This window comes from Piliocolobus tephrosceles, unplaced genomic scaffold (assembly GCF_002776525.5).
Source record: "Piliocolobus tephrosceles isolate RC106 unplaced genomic scaffold, ASM277652v3 unscaffolded_18726, whole genome shotgun sequence".
Classification (NCBI taxonomy): Eukaryota; Metazoa; Chordata; class Mammalia; order Primates; family Cercopithecidae; genus Piliocolobus; species Piliocolobus tephrosceles.
Window position 1 is genome coordinate 1,035 of NW_022300672.1, and position 5,798 is coordinate 6,832.

Sequence of the window (5,798 nt, forward strand, 5' to 3'; positions counted from 1 at the left end):
AGCCCATTTAAATTTGGTACCAGGAACTGAGGCAATCATGGGAGTGGCTGATGGCCTCACAAGTCTTAACCCTGTCACTTGGGCTAAAACCCTTGGAAGTTCCACTACCGTAAATTTCATATTAATCCTTGTGTGCCTGTTCTCTCTGTTGTTAGTTTGCAGGTGTACCCAGCAGCTCCGAAGAGACAGCGACCATCAAGAACGGGCCATGATGATGATGGTGGTTTTGTCAAAAAGAAAAGGATGAAATGTGAGGGAAAGAGAGATCAGATTGTTAGGGTATCCAGGTAGAAAAAGGACGACATAACAAACTCCATTTTGATCTGTACTAAGAAAACTTCTTCTGCTTGGAAATGCTGTTAATCTGTAACCTTAGCACCAACCCTGTGCTCACAGAAACATGTGCTGTGTTGACTCAAGGTTTAATGGATTTAGGGCTGGGCAGGATGTGCTTTGTTAAAAATGTGTTTGCAGGCAGTATACTTGGCAAAAGTGATCGCCATTCTCCATTCTCAATTACCACGGACAATGCACTGCAGAGAACCGCAGGGACCTCTGTCCAAGAAAGCCTGGGCATTTTCCAAGGTTTCCCCACACTGAGACAGCCTGAGATATGGCCTCGTGGGAAGGGAAAGACTTTACAGTCCCTTAGCCCGGCACCCGTAAAGGGTCTGTGTTGAGGAGGATTAGTGAAAGAGGAAGGCCTCTTTGCAGTTGAGATAAGAGGAAGGCATCTGTCTCCTGCTCGTCCCTGGGAATGGAATGTCTTGGTGTAAAATCCGACTGTACATTCTATTTACTGAGATAGGAGAAAACCGCCCCATGGCTGGAGATGAGACATGCTATTGACAATACTGCCACTCTTTACTGCACTGAGATGTTTGTGTAAAGTTAAACATAAATCTGGCCTATGTGCACATCCAGACACAGCACTTTTCCTTAAACTTATTTATGACACAGATTCCTTTGCTCATATGTTTTCCTGCTGACCCTCTCCCCACCATTACCCTGTAGTCCTGCCACATTACCCTCACCGAGGTAATAGAGATAGTGATCAATAAATACTGAGGAACTCAGAGACCAGCGCTGGTGCAGGCCCTCACTTGCTGAGTGCTGGTCCCCTGGGCCCATTTTTCTTCCTCTATACTTTTTCTCTGTGTCTTATTTCTTTTCTCAGTCTCTTGTCCCCACCTTGTGAGAAATAGCAGCATGTATGGAGGGGCAGGCCCCCTTCACCATTTCATAAGAATATAACAAGAGCTGTGCTAAAGCTTCATATTCCACGAGGGCATCTAAAATGCCAACCCACAGGACAGGTGCTTCTTTCTTCTTCTATCCATTTATATGGTAGTTTTCATGGATTTCTGGCCGACTGTCACAGACAAAAGCCAGGAGGTTTTCCCAGACTTCATCCCTGTTGTGGGGAATGTAGGTCTGGAGGATGGTCATCTTCTCCTGGGCCTCCTTCTCCACTTCGGTGCTGCCAGTGCCATGGATCCCAGTGCCACAGCTTCCTTGGCCTTCAACTCTTTCTCCCTCTGCAGGTGGTACTGTTCAATTTCAGCCTGAGCTGCTTCTTTGGCCTGCATCAGCCTCCAGTTCTTTCTCTTTTTTTTTGAGATGGGGTCTCGCTCTGTGGCCCAGGCTGGAGTGTAGTGGTGGTGATCTCAGCTTACTGCAACCTCTACCTCCTAGGTTCAAACACTTCTCTGCCTCAGCCTCCTGAGTAGCTGGGACTACAGGCACGTGCCACCATGTTGCGGGAAATCAGAGACCCCGAACACAGGGACTGACTGGAACCACGGCAGAGGAAAATAAATTGTGAAGATTTCACGGACATTTATCAGTTCCCAGATCATACTTTTATAATTTCTTATGCCTGTCTTTACTTTAGTCTCTTAACCCTGTTATCTTTGTAAGCTGAGGATGTACGTCACCTCAGGACCACTGTGATAATTGTGTTAACTGTACAAATTGATTGTAAAACATGTGTGTTTGAACAATATGAAATCAGTGCACCTTGAAAAAGAACAGAATAACAGCGATTTTTAGGGAACAAGGGAAGACAACCATAAGGTCTGACTGCCTGTGGGGTTGGGCAAAAAAAGCCATATTTTTCTTCTCGCAGAGAGCCTATAAACGGATGTGCAAGTAGGAGAGCTATTGCTAAATTATTTTCCTAGCAAGGAATATTAATATTAATACCCTGGGAAAGGAATGCATTCCTGGGGCGAGGTCTATAAACGGCCACTCTGGGAGTGTCTGTCTTATACAGTTGAAATAAAGACTGAGACACACCCTGGTCTCCTGCAGTACCCTCAGGCTTACTAGGGTTGGGAAACTCCACCCTGGTAAATTTGTGGTCAGAACGGTTCTCTGCTCTCGAACCCTGTTTTCTGTTGTTTAAGATATTTATCAAGACAATATGTGCACCACTGAACATAGACCCTTATCAGTGGTTCTGCTTTTGCCCTTTGCCTTCTGATCTTTGTTGAACTCTTATCAGTAGTTCTGCTTTTGCCTTTTGTCCTGTTCCCTCAGAAGCATGTGATCTTTGTTAGATCCTTATTAGTAGTTCTGTTTTTTGCCCTTTGAGGCATGTGATTTTGGACCTACTCCCTGTTCGTACACCCCCTCCCCTCTTGAAACCCTTAATAAAAACTTGCTGGTTTTGAGGTTCAGGCAGGCATCACGGTCCTACCAACATGTGATGTCACCCCTGGTGACCCAGCTGTAACATTCCTCTGTTTTTACTGTTTCTCTTTGTTTCTCAGCTGGCCAACACTTATGGAAAATAGAAAGAACCTACATTGAAAAAGTCAGGTGGCTTCCCCCAGTACCACCACCCCTGGCTGATTTTTGTATTTTTAGTATTTTAGTAGCAACAGGGTTTCACCGTGTTAGCCAGGATGGTCTTGATCTTCTGACCTCATGATCCACCCACCCTGACCTCCAGTTCTTTCTTTTGTGGGCATCAGACACCTTCTTGGCATCCTGCTTCTCAGCCTGCATTAGTTGCTGAATCCCCTGTGACAGACTGGCCATTGTGGCAGCAATTCTGAGACCAAGACAAGTGGCCTAAAGCACCTCGAAGGCCCCTTGGGTCTTCAAACTGCATTTTAAACTGTTCTTTCTTCTTTATGTTTTACTCTCCTGGCTCCAGGTCTCAAGATACAACTTTGAGACAAACTGCCTGTATGTTACCTCTCATTTTGAAACACAGCCTCAGAGTCCTACCCCGTTTCCTTCCTCATCCTATACTCCTCATCCTATACTCCCTTATGCACAATTATTTACCTGGACACGTATTCAGCACACAACGTGCTGTCTTATCTGGCCATATACTTCCTTAGAAGCTTCAGGGGTCGGATTCTGATAGGGACCAGGCACCTCCGGAATTCTCTCTCCAACAAAAGATAACTTCAGGGGCGGAACCCACTGCCAGCTGCAGAGTGACTAAGAGATTGACTAGGACTAGTTTATAACCTGGCAGGATCCATGATGACACCAGCCCCTTCACCAAATGGAACAAAAGTTCAAGAGGACCACCAGGGCAAGCCATGCCCCGGCACCTCCCTGGTCCCCTTGCCTCTTTTGCATTCCAAACTCTTTATTTTATTTATTTATTTATTTATTTATTTATTTATTTATTTATTTATTTATTTTTGAGATGGAGTCTCGCTCTGTCACCCAGGCTGGACTGCAGTGGCTGGATCTCGGCTCACTGCAAGCTCCGCCTCCCAGGTTCCCACCATTCTCCTGCCTCAGCCTCCTGAGTAGCTGGGACTACAGGCGCCTGCCACCTCACCTGGCTAGTTTTTCGTATTTTTTAGTAGAAACGGGGTTTCATCGTGTTAGCCAGGATGGTGTCGATCTCCTGACCTCGTGACCCGCCTGCCTTGTGTCTCGGCAGACATGACTTCTGCAGCTGGGGTGGTTCAGTGCAGGCTGCACTGCCTGCCTCCGAGATGGCTTCTTTGCTCTCATCTCTGGTGCCGCGACTGGGGTGGCTGAAGGACGGTGTTATGAACTGAATTGTGTCCCCTCACATTTAGACACTCACATCCTAATTCCCAATGTGAGCGTATTGGAGATAGGGCCTTTAAGGAGGTAATCAGGGTAAAATGAGGCTGTAAGGGTGGGCCCCTATCTAAGAGGACTGGTGTCCATATAAGAGGAAGGGACACCAGAGTGTGATGCAGAGGAAAGAACATATGAGGACAAAGCAGCCAGAAGGCGGCCGTCTGCAAACCACGGAGAGAGGCCTCCCCAGAGACCAAACCTGCAGACACCTTGATCTGGGACTTCCAGACCCCTGAGCTGTGGGAACACGCATTTCTGTTGTTTGAGCGGCCCTGTCTATAGTATTCTGTGATGGCAGCCTGAGCTGACAAGGACAGATGGGCTCAGCTGGAACTGACGATCTGAGGCAGCCTCTCTGGCATGGCAGCCTCTCTGGCATGGTGGCGGCGTTCAGGTCCTTGGTTTTCTTACATGGCTGCTCAGGTTTCAAGAGAAAAGCGTCTCTGGGAACAAGGTCAAAGCTGCAAGACGCTTTATGACCCAGCCTAAGAAGTCAGCCAAAGCAGTGGCAGGAAGGTCTCTGGGAGGGGACATAGGCCTCACGTCTGGAATGAGATGTGTCAGAGAATTCCCACCATGCTCGTAAGTGCCACAATTGTGAAATGGCCAAAAGACCCTGCTCTTTACTTATCCATGAGAAATGATGAACAGTGTTGTAAGGCAGAGAGAATGAGAAGGTAAGAGGAATGGGAAGGCGAGGGGCGACACAGAGAAAGGAGGAGGGAGGAGGGCTGTGGGAGGAGGCCGAGCTCCCTGCCTGTGCCTGGAGCTGCGCCCTGTGCACATTTCTTCTCTGCAAGGAGATCAATGTTAGGCCTTGTCAGTAGAGTGCACCAAGGAGGAAGCGGACAACGTTCTGTCTAGGGTTTTCCTTCCAGCTCTGGGTCCATCCTTCACCCTTGGTGTGCAGGTGACCCTTGGTGCACACCCTCCAGCGAGTTTCTCCTGCACTCCAGTGGGTGGCATTGGGTAGCACCCATGAGTGGGTCCTGAACATGTCTGGCTGGCACCCCAGCCACTCCTGGCATTATGGGATGCTTGGGGTGTTGCTTTTCTGGCTAGAAACCTCTGTGGCTGCTGGCACCATTGCCTGAGTTCTTGTCCTGTGTCTAGGAAGAATGAGGTACACAGACAAGTGGAGGGTGAGCAAGACGAAGAGGAGCTTTATTGAGTGTTAGAACAGCTCAGAGGAGACCCCTGGGGGCAGCTCCTCTCTGTAGGCAGGTTATCCCCACGGAGTGTTCAGCTCTCAGCAGACAGGGTAGCTCCTCTCTGCAGCTGGTCCTCCCGTCTCTCTGTTCTCTGCCCTGCTCTGGCTGATCCTGCAGGTTTTTACGGACCTCAGAGAGGAGGAACTGCCCTCCCTGGCCGGAAGGTGGGGCCATACCGAGGACCTGCCCTCTTCCACCCAGGAGCCTGTCTGCCTCCCACTGCTGTCCATGACATCCAGGCCATTCTTGCCAAGGGAAAATTGCAGCAGCCCAGTGCTGAGCTGCCCTCAGCAGCCCCCATATCTGCACCCAAAGTCTGGAGGGGGCTGAGGTGGCAGGGCCTGAGTATGCACGTACTCAGTTGGGCTGCCACAGTGCTGGGCTTGGCTCCAACCCCACTCTGAGATCAGAGGGTGTGCCAGGAGTGGGGAGAGGCCAGGCAGTGGGATGAGGCACCTCCAAGCCTGCAAAGGCAAGGAGGGGGTCCTTCCTAGGCCCCCAAGA

At 49.2% G+C, this 5,798-nt stretch overlaps 1 pseudogene; it reads right to left on the minus strand.

Annotated features, from left to right (window-relative positions):
• Positions 1 to 1,332: 1,332 nt before the first annotated feature.
• On the minus strand, positions 1,333 to 3,045 carry LOC111534058 (annotated as a pseudogene).
• Between the last annotated feature and the right edge of the window lie 2,753 nt (positions 3,046 to 5,798).